Below are 17736 nucleotides of genomic sequence, written 5' to 3' on the forward strand. Positions count from 1 at the left end.
CATTGTATTCCTCTCGCTCATATGGCGTTTTGTTTCTTGAAGTCAGCGACAGCATTTCACTAATGTGTAATGAGCTTAAGTATTTATGTCTAGAGTTATGACTTAATTATGATGTCCTCTCTTCCTCTCTCTCATACCCTCCACTCTCCTTCTCTTAATCCTACTTTGTTCTATCTCTTTCACGGTCAGTCAATAAATGTCATGGAGTAAAAAGCATTACGTGCTTTTTTTTTTTATTTCGGTATCCCTAATCTAAAAAAGTCTCTACTACAAAGGATTCACTTTTACGAGGATGGCGACCTTGCGTAGGAGCTGGATGATACGCGTCATCTGATGGTAGCGAGTAGCATCCCAGGTATTTATTTATCTATTTATTTCGCATCTTTAAAAAGGGTAGCCTAAGTAAGCATTAGCTGCATGGTTTTCATGGGGACCCTTCTTTGATACACAACACATAAGACATTGCAGAAACACCGTTACTAACAAAACATTTGAAGACAATAAAAACAGATTACTCTAGTAATATGATAGTCTTAAAGACACGCAAATACTACAACAATTCCTAAAAAAACACACAAGAAACCAAACAAACAACAACCCGAGATTAACTGGCAAAAACTATGAACAATAACATCTATTGCACAAATTAAACAGCTGATATAACTGTGTGGGTATTGAGAAGAAATATTTGCTGATATAAACACACACACACACACACACACACACACATATATATATATATATATATATATATATATATATATATGTGTGTGTGTGTGTGTGTGTGTGTGTCGTCATCAAGTGAAGAAATCTTGTTCAAATTAAGTCAAATTAATGTACCGTTTTTAGTTTGTCATTACTACACATTAATGAGAACACGGTTAAACCATAAAAAGTATTTACATGACACAACTGCCAAGGAAAACTAGTTACTATTATTAAATTATATATGTTAAAAAATACTTATAACAAGAAAAAAAAGTACTCTTCGTTAAAATAAAAAACACGAACAGTGGTGAAAATCACTGCTTGCCTATAATGTGTCACTGAGATTATTTAAGGGCCAATTGCAATAGGACTGCAGGAAAGTATAGTAACAGAAAATCCAAGAGAAATCCGGCAGCTTTCGAAACGAAATGTTAGACTACTTTATATACAATGTATAGTTGAATGAATAGATTGAACATCAAGTTGAACATACCTTCGGTGTGATCTTCCGCTCTTAATTAAAGCTTGAGAATTAAATTACCGTTAAGATATAACAGTGCAGAAATAAAACCGAATAAATAGCTATAGGTCGGAAGTGATGCACGTCATGATGAACCCACTCAAAGTCCACTTCGGGGGAAAATTTTGCCTCGAGTGGAGTGATTATAGATTCATGCTGTGATTAAAAAAATATTATTATTATTATTATAATAGTAAAACCTTGTCTACCTATCGCTAATGATGATGTCAAACAACATGTACTTTCGCGGAAGAGTACAGTCTCTTTTCGCTTTTTGTCCTTTAAATTCTAAACCACACGATGCGTCTAGTATATATTTCATATCGAGGCCATCATCCCAGTAAAGCGTGATTTATACAATGGCTATCTCCATTTTTTTTTTTGGAAGATGCGATGAATGATGGATATTTGTCATGATGTTGCGAAAAGTAGGCAACAATAATCAGAATCCGATAAAGACAACAACTACCTGTAATTTTAGTGCTGTAAATATGTACATTCAGTGTGATAATCTGTTTATACCATGCCATTGTAAATCTTGTGTAAAGATTTTCTTAGGCAATGCAGAGATGAAGAAACAAGCAGAGGACCAAACAACTCGTATACAAGTGGTGCTCCAAGTGGTATCTTCCTAATAAAAGTACTCTTCACAAGAACAAAAAAAAAGTCATACTGATTGCATGGCAGTAATATTTTTAAGCGTACATATATATATATATATATATATATATATATATATATAACACAAACCAAGTACATGCTGTCATTACCAACAGTTTATTTCGGCACACGAATTTGCGAGCGATTCGTACTTTCTCAAGTGTTTGAGATTCAAGAACACTGGAGAAAGCGCGAATCGCTCGAGAATTTGTGTGCCGAAACAAACTGTTGGTAATGACAGCATGTACTCGGTTTCTATTCCATTTTTCCATTATTGCACCACAAGGTCGACTTCTTAATACTCAATATATATATAGCTACTATGTATATGTTCATCAAGATTCTCAGTTGAAATTATTATAAAACTCTTCTTCCACGAAAAGTCACATGAGGAAGGAGAAAGAGGAGGTGTTTGTTATCCTGATTATAAAATGAAAGCTAACTCCGAATTTCCTGCTGTGTATGGGCTTTTCTGTCTCCGTCAAATCTGACATTACTTCTGCAAATAGATAGTGCATTGGCCTAAGGAGGAGCTTGAATACAAACGTACCAAGAAATAAGCTCGGGTTCACAACATGCTCCCTAGAGTGGTAATCAAGCGTATACGTTAATGAGGCATCAAAAACGAACATTGTCGTGCGCTTCGTACTAGGTACGTCCTTCCGCGATTAAACATAGATACATGCTAGCGTTGCTCTCGAGAACATAAGTGTACTACGCAAAAAAGAACAAACGCAGTATTATGTTATGTTTATATATGCTATGTTTTTTGTCCTATTCTGTTCAATCGAATCCCCTTCAATCTAGTGACGTCATGTTATTGTGTCTCTGTTGTTCTATTTTGTCTAAATCATTTTTGTGTAATGTACTTGTAATAATTGTAGAAAGTATTTTTGGAAGAAATTCTTGAGTGGTCCACAATCAACAAGCACTGCTCAGTGAACCTCTCAGCTCTCTTTTTTTTTTCTCCTCAAAATGTAACTTTGTATTTTCCCGTATGTATACATAATCTATTTCTATTAGTTTAGTCTATCAGTATTAGTTTAGTCTATCAGTAATTCATAACTGTGGTGGCTGACTGTCAGGAAGCTAACCAGGAAGGATCTATATTTTATGGACTAATTTCGTCTTGATTGGAAGACTGTCAGTACCATGATTTGATGACACGACATCTGTTGGTGCCTGGAGAACCCACTGTGATGTTTTTATAGAATATATTTTATCCTGCAACTGCTAATTTCTTGCCAAGACCTGCCCGCTGATATCGCCAGTTTCACTCAGCAATCTTGAGTAGTCCCACATACTGAAGTTCAAGCTGCAATAGTCTCCGTCTTACCAAGGTACACTACATTATACTACCGACTACTGCATACAATACTCAAGTCATTCCACCAAATTCCGGAGCGAACAATACAGCTGTGCAGGACATTATTGTTCTCTGAATAGCTCAACCCTGAACAGCATGTCAACTACCAGATCAACAAAGAACCTTATTAAAGATGCGCTGAAGGATGAAGATGTGTTGACAGCTATCAAGGAGGCAGTTGCACAGGTGATGGAAACCAAATTCCAGCACCTCTTTGAAAGAGTGGAGAAACAAGATGGGCTGATCCTTGATCTTGAGCAAAAGGTCAAAGCTGTTCAGCAGGAAACTGCCAAGCTGAAATCTGATGCAGAGAAAGACCAACAGCTGATCAGGAATCTCCAATCCCAGCTCAACCAACAGGAGAAGTATTGCCGTAGAAACTGTGTGAGATACTTTGGAGTCCCCGAAACCAGCGACGAGAGCACAGACACCGTTGTATGCCGCATTGCCAAACAACAACTCGACGTCGACCTGAAACCTGAAGATATTGACCGCAGTCACCGTATCTATCGCGATCGAGACGCCCAAACAACACGCCGTGGAACAGCTAGACCAAGTGCAATCATCGTGAAGCTGACATCATACAAGCATCGTCAACAGCTGCTGAGGAATCGCAGAAAACTCAAGGGTACTGGTGTGAGCATCTGTGAGGACCTCACAGACATCAACAGGAAGCTCCTTCAAGATGCCTTTCTTGCCAGCCAAAAAAGAGACAGCCACATTCTCGCTGCGTGGTCAGTAGACGGAAGAATCCTGGTCTCTGTCAAAACATCTGGAGGAAAGACGATGCGAAGGCAAATCCACAACAAGAACGATCTGGATAGAATGTAACTCAGCTGAGCTTTTACAGGTAGAATTCTTTTAATTGTAAATTTACATATGATTATATACTGTCACCACACCGGATTTTATAGTATTACAGCTGCAATATGATATGTACTAATTCTCCAGGCATCACCTTTTGTATCACTCTTTGTTTAAACCCTGTGCTTTTTTAAATATTTTTTTTAGCTTCTTTTATATTAACATATTAGACTTGTTATTGTTTTAATGTCTTTTAGTGTCAAATAACACATTCATGTCTGTACATGAATGTGCTATTTGTCATCGGCAAATTGATTTTAATCTGGATAATAGCAATGTGCAATGCCCAAACTGTTATGGTAACTTCAACCAGCATATTAGAAGTGGATATTTTGAACATGATACTTCCAATGGACTTTGATAATCTTGTGGATAATTTAGATACGACTAATTATTCATCGATATGTCATTTTAATTGTAGAAGTATAAAGAAGAATTTTAATCATATGGACACTTTTCTACAAACTTTCAGACACAGGTTTTCACTCATTGCTGTATCAGAAACTTGGCTTAAGCCACAAGAATACTCATCTTGCCTATTACCAAATTATATATTTATAGATAATAGACGTAATGATAAACGTGGTGGAGTGGGTTTTTACATATGTAGTGAATTAGAATTTAACTTACATTTTACACGAAGACAAGATTTGGAATTATTTGATGAAAACATTGAAACAGTTTGTACTGAGATATGCTGTCATAATGAAAATGTTATTGTAATTGTTGTATAAAGGCCACCTGCTGCATCTATTTCCCAGTTTCAGAATGCCCTAGAATTGCCTTTTCATAAGATTATGAGGGAAAAGAAAAACTGCTGTGTGGCTGGTGATTTCAACATTAATTTACTTTCATCTATGTCGTTTTCTGATTCCTTTATTGATATGTTTTCGTCATATTCACTTTCTCCGTTAATCTCAAAACCCACTAGAATAACAGCACAGTTATCAACGCTCCTCGATAATATTTTTATTAATAAGTTTGAGAATATTGTTGTCTCAGGGATATTCACATGACTTTATTGTGATATAAGTGACCCTTTACCGATATTTGCTGTTATAAGACGCAATCGTAGCAGTAATATAGATCACAACAGATTTCAACGTGTCTTTGATGACTCCTCCATACAGTATTTTTGTAATATGCTTCGAACTTGTAACTGGGAACACGTTGTAAACAGAAATGGTGTGGATGAACAATTTGAAGCCTTTCTTGCCAAGTATCTCTTGTTTTATAATGAGTGTTTTCCATTGCAGAAGTGTGTACACAAATTGAAAAAGAAGGATAAACCATGGTTTAATAGTACACTACGGAAAATGTGTAAAGAGAAGTATTTTTTTGTATCGTAAGTATCTTAAGAATTGTGTTAATAATGAACAGAAATTTAAACAATATCGGAATATGGTAACTAAGGAAATACGTAAGAGAAAACGTGAATATTACCATTGGAAATTTAACAACGTGCGTGGGAACTTAAAGAAAACATGGTCTATCATAAATGACGTCATGAATAAACAAAGACAGAGTAATTGTACAGATTCATTACAAATCAATGGTCATCTTATTGATGATAAAGACTCTGTCGCACAACATTTTAATGAATGTTTTTGCACTGTAGGTAGCAATATTATTTCTGATGTATATGATTCATCTGAATGTATTCATACTTACCTGCACAAACCTGCACAAAGCCAATCCATGTTTTTAAACCTATCACAACTGCTGAAATATTAACCATTGTAAGTGATCTGAATATAAACAAAAGTCATGGTGACGATGATATCCATGTCAATGTACTTAAGAAATCTATTTGTTTTGTAATGGAACCTTTATGTGCAATATTTAATTCATCAATGGAAAATGGTATATTCCCTCGGAAGCCCAAAGTTGCGAAGGTAATTCCAGTGTTTAAAAAGGGGGATAAGCACCAAATACAAAACTATAGACCTATATCGCTGTTGTCAATTTTCACCAAATTGTTTGAAAAATTAGTCTATGCTAGATTGATATCTTTCATTGATAACAATGATATTTTATATCATCAGCAGTTTGGATTTCGACATGGTTATTCCACTTATTTGGCATTACTCAAATCAATGGAAAAAATATCAAATGCATTTGAAAATCATGAGTTTGTGGTTGGAATGTTTTTAGATTTAACAAAGGCATTTGATTGTATAGATCACAGTATACTTATTACTTAATTGGAATATTATGGAATAAGAGGGAGTGCTCTGAATTGGTTTAAGAGTTATTTATCTGATCGTTCACAATATACAATTGTAAACGATATGAAATCAGTTTTGTGTTATGTAAAAACAGGCGTTCCACAAGGCTCTGTACTGGGTCCCCTCCTTTTTTTGTTATTTGTCAATGATCTGCAATTTGTAAGTCCTACTTTGTTTTTTATATTATTTGCAGATGACACAAACTTATTATTCTCTGGTCGGAATGTTCATGAAGTCAATCATATGGTTAACACAGAAATGAAGAAAGTATATTCTTGGTTTGTTGCAAATCGCCTGGTATTAAACATAGAAAAAACATGTTATATGATTATTAAAACAAAGAATAAGGTAATAGATGAAAATGTTTTACAAATATATATAGGTAATGCTAAAATTAAACAAGTGAATAATGTTAAATTTCTTGGTGTGATAATTGATGATGGTTTAACATGGAAAGACCATATAAATGATGTTTGTATTAAAATAAGCAGAATTGTAGGTGTTATGAGTTATTTGAAAGATGCACTTCCTTCAAAGATTCTTTTAACCATATATCACACAATGATTTCCCCCCATTTAACTTATTGTGCAATAGTATGGGGTCACACTTCATTGTACTTATTAAACCGTGTGTTATCATTACAAAAGCGTGCAATAAGAATAGTCTGTGACGTAAGCCCTTTTGAGCACACTGCAACATTATTCAAGAAAATGAAAGTTTAAAAAATTGATCAAATAGTGCAATTACAAGTGGCCATATTTATGTTTATATTTATTTACATAACCTTCCATTCGTTTAAGTCTATAGTTACAACACAAGATGTGCTAATAACATATGTTCACCTTTTAACCAATATAAGTTTTCAAAGACTACAATTAGATATATTGGAGCTAAGTCCTGGAATGAGTTACCTGCTATTATCAAAGAATGTTCTACATTATCATCTTTCAAACGTAGATATAGAATGTTTTTAATCCAAAGTGCAGCTGAATAATTATAGGGATATTTGCCTTTTTGTTTTGTTTTGTTTTGTCTTTTATGTGTATTTTGCCCTTTTCCCCTTTTGCAATTTTGCAATTTTGTGTATAATTTCTAATGGTATAGATTCATTCTAAAAATGTATATCTTTGATTACAATTTGTAGCCTCATTTGTAAGGGAATCGGCCTTGATAAGTCCTACATGGTCTTTTTCTGATTCCCACACATGTTAATTATAGCTGTTTGCATCATTCCTTTTGTTTCTTATGTAAACCTAATGTGCAATTTATGTTATGTCCGTGTACATGTATTTGTGTTTTTTATACTTTTTAGCATGTGGAATAAATAAAATTGAATTGAATTGTTGACTATCGTTTCCTTCGCACTTTGTAATGTATACAATATGCTTATGATGGATTGTTTTTATTTACCTTGTGTTATGTTTTGTTGGAAGAAAAATGAGAATGAAATAAATGAATTGAAGTGAATTGAATTGAATTGCTATAAATCGATAACATACATGAATGACAATAATAATTATACATATATATATATATATATATATATATATACATATATATATAGAATACATATATAAATGTGTGTGTGTGTGTGTATTTTCACTCTTGCCAACGTCTCTAATTTGCATTCAGTATGATTACTATTAAGGTCTACACCCTTTCAACATTAAGAAGGTATCCACAGTCTTTGGTAATGAAGAGATTTTCCTATTCTTCTTTTAGAGTTTCCCTTCATCCATAATCTGGCAATTTAATTTCTTAATCGAGATGGATTTTTCATTCAAAGTCGAGTTTGCCGTTGTTGTTATTGTTGTAAGCCCAAGATAATGCATGTATAGTCAACATATGCCAGGTTATACGAAACTACCCAAAATCAGACAAAAATCTAGATAGATGTAACAATCCATGACAAAGGATTCATGAAATCGTAGATAAAAAGCTACAAGTCATGATGAATACATGCATGCGCCACTATCACAAAGTATAATGATTATATGAGGAAGGGATGAAAATCACTTCTGTAACCCTGACATCTTCACATGCTGGTATATCATTGTCAAGGCAGGTAATTCAGAACTTCTCTCAGAATGATAAAACTGGAAACTTCTTAACCCATTAGTAACTGAACTGCTAGAAACCGTCCTTCGTATTACTCCATAAAACGTTCGAAACCGCCCGTCTGTTTTTTGTTTTCATAACAGTTTTATCCTTTGCAATTTTTATTGTTTTCTTATAGAGTATATAATTAGATCTTTTGAAAGAGGTCAAATTTCAACAAAAGTATGTCAGAATTATTTCTATGACACACAATACTCTTGGTAAAGTCTTAATAGGATTCAAATAAACATAACATGGAACGTGCAGTGAGCTATTTTACATCATTTAGAAAGTTGTCGAAATGAGAGTAATATTGCGGTATCTTCTAGGTAACCGTAGACCATTATGTACGGAACCTTCAGTTGCTAAATTGATATTCTCAAGGGACATAGGGTTAGTTTTGTATTTCTTTTCGAAAATATCTGAGGTGTGTTAGCTACCGTTAGATTTATACACGATGTTGGGAGATATTTTTCTTCAACCATGCACAATTTCGTGACATTTGCAAGGGAGAGACCTTTAAGGAGAAAACTGAGTCATGCACCATATTGAGACTTAACAAACCCAATTTTCTGGTTAATAAGAAGTAAATTGCTGTTGCAGCTCTTCTTAAGTCTGTTAACGTAGTAAATTCAAAAGTGGGTGATACAATGATATTTTCTGACTCCCCGCTCAGTGCCGCTCAAGTGAACAAACATTGAACATAAAAATCAAGAAAGCGTGTAAGGAATGGTAGAAAAATAATATAGAAAGAAAATATTTCGATTGTAATGTATTTATGCATTTCATGTTGATCAATAAACACGAAATGAATGAAGCCTAAAAAAATGAAATTGAGCTCAAATAAATAAGAGTACATGTACTTAATTCCAGGAATAAAATAACAATTCACTTACCACAGTTGTCACTGGGAGAAGTGTAGCGTTGCTAGACAGCGTTGCTAGACACACACGCCAATATCACACATGGAAAACAAGAGACTGGTCGCGTGTCTTATGGCGCAGCAGTTTTTATAAGATGTCCTTTTATAAAACCACACGAATCACGGAAATTTCACACATTTTTTTTTCTTTCAGATGGAAGCGGCGAGAGGCTGAGAGTAAGAGCGAATTTGAAAGGATTGCTGGATAAATGAGAGGGAGAGAGTATTGAAGAATGAGGAGAAAAGGGCGAGACAGGGGAAGACAGAGAGGTGATAAGAATCCTCTCTTTTTCCCTTGTGCACTCACTGCAACTTAATTATCGGGCATGCGCATACAGTCATAACGTCCCCCAATAAAAAGCTTTCGTCGTGAATACCGGGGAAGCCCATCTATATTATTTCTTTTAACACAAATTATTCGGCATTGAAGAGAAATTGATAAGATTGCTGACGCCTAAGCTATAAGGGCTATCACTAAAATTGAACGATTATTATGTAATATGAATCAATTATCATACAATCTTATGCAGATGAATTTTGAGTATAATTATCAACATTTTTTCAGTCTTAATACATTGAATCACATACTGGTAAGCAAAAAAAAAAAAAGAAAGAAAGAAAAAGAACACATTAGAAATTACTATGCAACACATTCACAACAACGGTTGTAAATGGGTTGGCAGAGAAACTTTTGTTTATTTTACACGCAGTACCGTATCTCGCATATGCAGAACTTCCAAGTGCTTTCATACAAAATAAAACACATTTTTAAACAGCTTTAGATGAAGTTATATAATATTGGTTCGAGGAAATAATGATTAACCTATGTAAGCGTATATAAAGCACAACAGACAAATGTTCAGGGTGTATTCTTCCATGTTATTCAGTTCGGCTCAGTTCAGCTCTCTTTTATTTCTACATTCCACTCTTTTTCAATACAATGTAACAGAGTGACGACATGACAGTGAATAAATATTCTTGTGCATCAATCATGCAGTACAATAGAATTGAACATACAATATGACTGTCAATATTTCTTACAACTGACCACTATTTGAGCACATTATGAGAACGATAAGCACGAGTAGACTATATTATATAACGCCTGAAGAGATCCTTCTCATTTGATTGGTTGTTTGACATTGATCATTCTGCCCATTTCACTATGACGTCATCGTCCGTGCAATTGTGGATCCATTTTATACCCTGCAATTTTGGATCCATATAGACCGGGGGCCCAGAAGATTTATTCAGCTGAAAAGGGTCACACTTTTTAATGGTCTCATCATATAGGGATGTGTCCAAGGGTCAATAAAATGCATTGCTGGCAAGTCACATCCTGTACCGTAAGCCTAGGGACCACAAAAAGGGACCCCGAAAAATGGATTTATTCAGCCGAAGGGGGTCACGGACAAAAGTTGGTGGATATTGTTCCTTTGGGTGTACTTATCATGAAAACAGCAATGCCAGCTATTTTATCCTGTACGGGGCCCCAGACAGTAGCCCCAAAGGGCCCCAGAAATATGGTGTTATTCAGCTGAAAAGGGTCACGGCTAATTTCTTTTGCAATGGAAGTAGTTCCCATCAGAGATATCCAAAACACCAATGCCAGCTATTTTATCCTGTACGGGGCCCTAGACAGTAGCCCCAAAGGGCCCCACCCCCCATAGGCCTACGTACAAACACACACAAACATTGATTTTATTCAGTTGAAAAGAGTCACGGCTAATTTCTTTTGCAATTGAAGTAGTTCCCATCAGAGATATTCAAAACACCAATACCAGCTATGTTATCCTGTACGGGGCCCCAGACAGTAGCCCCAAAGTGCCCCACCCCCCCCCCATAGGCCATACGTACAAACACACACAAACATTGATTTCATTCGTGCAGCTGAGAAGAGTCACGGCTAATTTCATATGCAATGGAAGGAGTACCCATCAGAGATATCAAAAACACCAAAGTCAGCTATGTTATCCAGTACGGGGCCCCGGACAGTAGCCCCAAAGGAGCTCCCCCCCCCCCCCCCCCCGACACACACACCCACACTAGTTTCATTCAGCTGAAAAGAGTCACGGCTAATTTCTTTTGCAATGGAGTACCCATCAGAGATATCCAAAATACCAAAGCCAGCTATTTTATCCTGCACGGGACCCCAGTCAGTAGTCCCAAATTGCTCCCTCCCCCCCCCCACACACACATTGATTTTGTTCAGCTGAAAGGGTCATGGCTACTTTCTATTGCAATTGGTAGTAGGCATACTTATCAGAGATATCCAAAACTCTAAAGCCAGTTATTTTATCCTGTACGGGGTCCCAGACAGTAGCCCCGAAGTGCACCCCCCAACACACACACACACACACACACACACACACGCACACACACACACACATTAGTTTCATTCAGCCAAAATGGGTCACGGCTAATTTCTTTTGCAATGGAAGTATACCCATCAGAGATATCCAAAGCACCAAAGCCAGTTATTTTATCCTGAACGGGGCCCCAGACAGTAGCCCCAAAGTGCCCCCCCCTCTCCACATACACACACACATACACACACTCACACACACACACACACACACACACACACACACACACACACACACACACACACACACACTAGTTTCATTCAGCTGAAAAGGGTCACGGCTAATTTCTTTTGCAATGGAAGTAGTACCCATCAGAGATATCCAAAATACCAAAGCCAGTTATTTTATCCTGTATGGGGCCCCGCACAGTATAGCCCCAAACACGGGTAATTTCTTTTGCACTGGAAGAAGTACCTATCAGAGATATTCAACACACCAAGGCTAGTTATTTCATCCTGCACAGAGCCCTAGACAGTAGCTCCACAGTGTCCCATCCATTATACATGTACTGTGAATCAGCTGTAACAGCTTCTTTTGTAACGTTAATATCAGGGCCTACTGAACAGAGATATCACAAACACTACAGCAAGTCATCTTATCCTGTATACGGGGTCCCATAGGTTACAGTAGCAAAACACTTAAGAAATTTGCAAAGGAAGCATACTTCTGTATAGTGCACAACCAAGATGACCATATTACGAAAACCAGTCATTTCATCTTGTACTGGGCCCAGGTTACAGTAGCCATAAAGTGCCCCTCCCCCACATAATTATTATGACATCATTTAGCTGAAAAGAGTCATAGTTGTTGTTTTTTTTTTTTTTACAATCGAAGTAGGCCTTAGTTTACATCATAGATAACCAAAACATCAAAGCCAGTTAGGTTTTCCCAGCCAATTTCGCACTTTTGTTGTTTCATTAATTTTGATAGAAGGTTCGAATTCGTAAAATGGGTATTCAAATTGGCTGGTACCCTACGTTCATTCAAATTCGCCTTGACTTGCCGAAAAGTGTATTTCAGTCATTAAATTTCGCGAAAGACAGTCAAATTCCAAACGTGTTCATTCAAATTCAAATCATGCTATTTCTTTGTTTCAGATCTTTTTAACATGTCTTTCTATGTGTGTTTTCGTTTCATCTATAAATTACTGTTATAAAGCAGTAAAAGTGTCATATTTCTTATCTAGTATAACTGGATTTGGTTGTTCTGTAACCAGACTGGTAACGCTCCTTCTCTTTCATATACATGTCATTATAGGCCTATACGTGTACCAGTAATGCAGCTTAACTTCATTTTTTATAGTCACGACAGCACAATATATACAGACGTATATCTCTAGAAGACATAGAAAGAATTATAAAAAAAAAAATATATATTTGAGGATCATAACCTTGACTTCTTGTAACTGGCCGACCGCTCGTAATAAAGCGCTCGTAACGGCCAGATAATTTGTGGCTTCTTACTTCTTTGGATTCAAAAAGCAAGTTAAAAAATGGTGTCAAAGTCTCTTAAACGAATACGAAAACATGAAATGCTATGATGCTTACAAAACAATAACTACGACGAAAGAAAATAGGGAAAGAGGCCAAGCATGAACATATATGTTTAATTGACTGCAGAACATGTTAAATTAGATGGCCAGAAATCAATTTGAATGAACGAGCGCAGCATGTAATCACGTGACTATATCATTATGAATTTATGAATGAACGGATAGTGGAATGGTACTTGTCTTATATATGGATTTCAGCTGAAAAAGTGTTATTTAGAATAAGGTTAGAGGTAATGTGAATGTTTCAAAATAAATTTGAATGAAGAGATTAATATGACATTGAACTACCATGTCATCTAGGCGAAATTTTTGCTAAATTTAATTCGATTAAAAGAGGTGCGATATTGGCCCGGATGCAGGGCCCTTGACAGGTATAGCCCCAAGGTATTCCCACCCCATATGAATTAATTGTTTTTAGGTGAAAACAGTCATGTATGCCTATCTTCCTTGGCCATGGAATTAACAGCTGAGATACGTAAAACACAAACCCATCCAGTTAAGGGGCCCCCAGCCAGTAGCTGGAAAGTGCTCCCGTATTATTTTATTCTAAGTGAAAAGAATCATTGCTATAATTTCTTTTGCAATGGAAGTAGTACTCAAGGAGGTATCAAAAACACCGAAACCAGTTATATAGCTGTACGGGGCCCCACGGAGTGTTCCTAAAGTGTCCCCACATGTAATTCCACTATCAAGATCTGCATCCGCGATCTATTCAATCTGTCAGATCGGGAGAGAGCGGCAAAAGTGCACGGGGACCGGGAGCATCGTAGCAGCAGCGTTTGGGTGATGGGGTTGGATCTGGCAATTTTACAGATCGGGAAGAAATTTTGAACTGGTTCAAAATTTCTTCCTCATCTCCCCATCAAGATTGACCTATTTTGAATCGTAGCTCAAATGGGGAGAGAGCAGTGACAGTGTAAATACAGCGGGATGAGCGTAACAATTCCAGGTTTTTCTGACCGTATAGTAACAGCGGCACAAGAACGGGAAATATAGTCTAAACTAGACACCGACGACATGGTCCCGCTGCTGCGCCGCTTTCTCTTGACCAAAGCACGACCTTCCCGCTTTAACGACGCTCTCACTAAGTTCTCTACTCTCGTATAAAATCAAGGCCTGTTCCTACGACGCTTCATTCCTGCTTCGATAACGCTGTTGGCCGCTTCAGCTACGCTGTTCCTACGCTTTCCCAGACTCAATTATGCACGTCTTCCGCACTCGCCGCTCTAAAATCGAACGTAGCCGATACGCTGGAAAATGTTTGCCAGAACAGCAAAACTGATGATGATGAGGAGGACGCGTTGTCGTTGTCGCGAAAATGAAGACGAAGGAGCGCATATTTAAGAAGAAGAGATGCAAACAATAAAGAGAATAAAGCAAAACACTTTGGAGCTACTGTACGGGACCCTGTGCAGGATAAGATATCTGACTTTGGTATTTTGATATCCGATGGATACTACTTCCATTGCAAAAGAAATTAGCCGTGACCCTTTTCGGCTGAATGAAACCAATATATGTGTGTGTGTGTGTGTGTAGGGGGCACTTTGGGGCTACTGTCTGGGGCCCCGTATATACAGGATGAAATAACTGGCTTTAGTGCTTTGGATATTATTCTCTGAGGAGTACTACTTCCGATTGCAAAAGCAAGTAGCCGTGACCCTTTTCAGCTGAATAAAATCAATGTGTGTGTGTGTGTGGGGGGGGGGGGGGGAGGGGGAGGGGGTAAGGGGGCAATTTTGGGCTACTATCTGGGCTACTGTCTGGGGCCCCATGCAGGATAAAATAACTGGCTTTGGTATTTTGGATTTCTCTGATGGGTACTAATTCCATTGCAAAAGAAATTAGCCGTGACCCTTTTTCAGGTGAATGAAACTATTGCGTGAGTATGTGTGTTAGGGGGGGGGGGGGCACTTTGGGGCTACTGTCTAGGGCCCCGTACAGGACAAAATAACTGGCTTTGGTGTTTTGTATGTCTCTGATGGGTACTACTTCCATTGCAAATGAAATTAGCCGTTACTCTTATCAGCTGAATAAAGTCAATGTGTGTGTGTGTGTGTTTGTACGTAGGGCTTATAGGGGGTGGGGCACTTTGGGGCTACTGTCTGGGGCCCCGTGCAGGATAAAATAGCTGGCTTTGGTGTTTTGGATATCTCTGATTGGTACTCCTTCCATTGCAAAAGAAATTAGCCCTGACTCTTTTTAATTGAATAAAATCAATGTTTGTGTGTGTTTATACGTAGGCCTATGGGGGGTGGGGCCCTTTGGGGCTACTGTCTAGGGCCCCGTACAGGATAAAATAGCTGGCATTGGTGTTTTGGATATCTCTGATGGGAACTACTTCCATTGCAAAAGAAATTAGCCGTGACCCTTTTCAGCTGAATAACACCATATTTCTGAGGCCCTTTGGGGCTACTGTCTGGGGCCCCGTACAGGATAAAATAGCTGGCATTGCTGTTTTCATGATAAGTACACCCAAAGGAACAATATCCACCAACTTTTGTCCGTGACCCCCTTCGGCTGAATAAATCCATTTTTCGGGGTCCCTTTTTGTGGTCCCTAGGCTTACGGTACAGGATGTGACGTGCCAGCAATTCATTTTATTGACCCTTGGCCACATCCTTACATGATGAGACCATCAAAAAGTGTGACCCTTTTCAGCTGAATAAATGCTCTGGGCCCCCGGTCTAATACGATTTGCTCCATTGCACGCTCGCTGAGAGCCCGGCACACTGCGCTTGTCAAAGGCGCTTGCTTTTGCAGTGTGTGTATGCGACACCGCGCTAGCGTAAAGCGCTCAGTGAGCACTCTCGCGATCTCAGATTCTCTCTTGTTTCTAAATTGATAAAACATCAAATGACAAGGATCTATTTTAGGCAAAAAACAAATAATAAATGTTTTTCATTCGTGCAATGGACAGAAGATTTCATTCGGTGAAAGATGAAATGTTTGATCCATTCATTTGATCCATTTCATCTTTCACCTCATGAAATATTCTGTCCATTGCACTCATAAACATTCATTATTTGTATACTAGTGTTGCGATAGAATTCCTCCGCATGTTCCCCTCTCTCGTTGATAGAGCGTCCAGTTTGTATTTGTCCTATACGTTTCACATGTAATCTGCGATATTCAATATGACGGCATGAGATAGAAATATACAAATTGTGATTCTAATGACAATCCAATATTTTCGCTTAGTATAGTCATGGCGTAATGAGTTTTACCATTCCAATTCTGATCTGTTTATTCAAACCACAAGTATTATGACAAGTAGGCCCTACTTCGCTTCCTCTGAAAGGCATCTATATGTTTGGTTACATTTCGTGTGCGTGTGTGTGTGTGTGTGTGCGAGAGAGAATGTGTGTACCTCTAAACGGCAAGCGGTTTGCTTTTAATCTCCATGACCAGAGAAATTAAATGCATTCATCTTTATCCACTTCTCACATGAATGCATGACTGGCTGTTTTTTTTTTTCTTTTGTGAAAATGATGGCAGGTTTTTTTTTTCCTTTTCCTTAAATATGTCACCTACATAGAATAGAATCTGTCTGAAAGACTAACTCAACAATGAAATGTAATTAGGTTAAAAGCTGGCGAAGTAGATTTCTTGAGCTTGCAACAATGAAGCTTTCGCTCAAACGATGATCATTATTCTCGTGTGTAATTAGATTATTCTATTTCAAGCAAGGATACATCAACTGCAGTCACTGAAGCATGCAAGCATGTTAATCGATATTTTTTGATGATTTATTCAAAGGGACTTTATTTCTCATGCGTGATGCTTTTTCCTCACGTTCTGTGTTTTTCTTTCTTTCTTTTATCCTTACTTACGGATCCTGAAAGGAAAACTTTGCAAAAACTGCCGAAGTAACAATAGTACTGATAACTGTTACGGACTGTTGAACATGGTATTGGTATTGGTTCAATTATTCTGTATATCAATACATGTATAGACACTCTTCTATGCTCTTAGTACGTATGTCCCTGGAAGGGTATAGACCCTGGAAGGGAGTCATTTAATGAGAAGACGAGAAAGAACCCTGTTTAACGTTGTAGTGGCTTCTCTATAAAGAGGCAAAAAGATACATTGATATAACAACAGATGCATGGATTAACAGTTACTTGTCTTCTCTAGCATTGAAATAACAGCAAGTTGAAAAATATTATCTTTCTTCTCTAACTTGTACCACACAAAACAGAGGAACGTGACCATTTCGACCTCTTCGACACACAGAAAAACGGAGAGTATTGTGTTTCATAAACGATGAAGAAATGTATCTGGGGTCTACGGTAGGATATACAGTTAACAAGGAAACAAAAAATACAATCGTTCAATCTAGTCATGTCCCTTCCAATGCTTCCAGTGTTTAGGTAATAAGATATAAGTTAATGATAACATAATGAATAACCTTGCTATCACTGGTGGTAAATGATTCAAATTCAATCTATAAAT

This window comes from Diadema setosum, chromosome 22, assembly GCF_964275005.1.
Source record: "Diadema setosum chromosome 22, eeDiaSeto1, whole genome shotgun sequence".
In the NCBI taxonomy this organism is placed as follows: domain Eukaryota; kingdom Metazoa; phylum Echinodermata; class Echinoidea; order Diadematoida; family Diadematidae; genus Diadema; species Diadema setosum.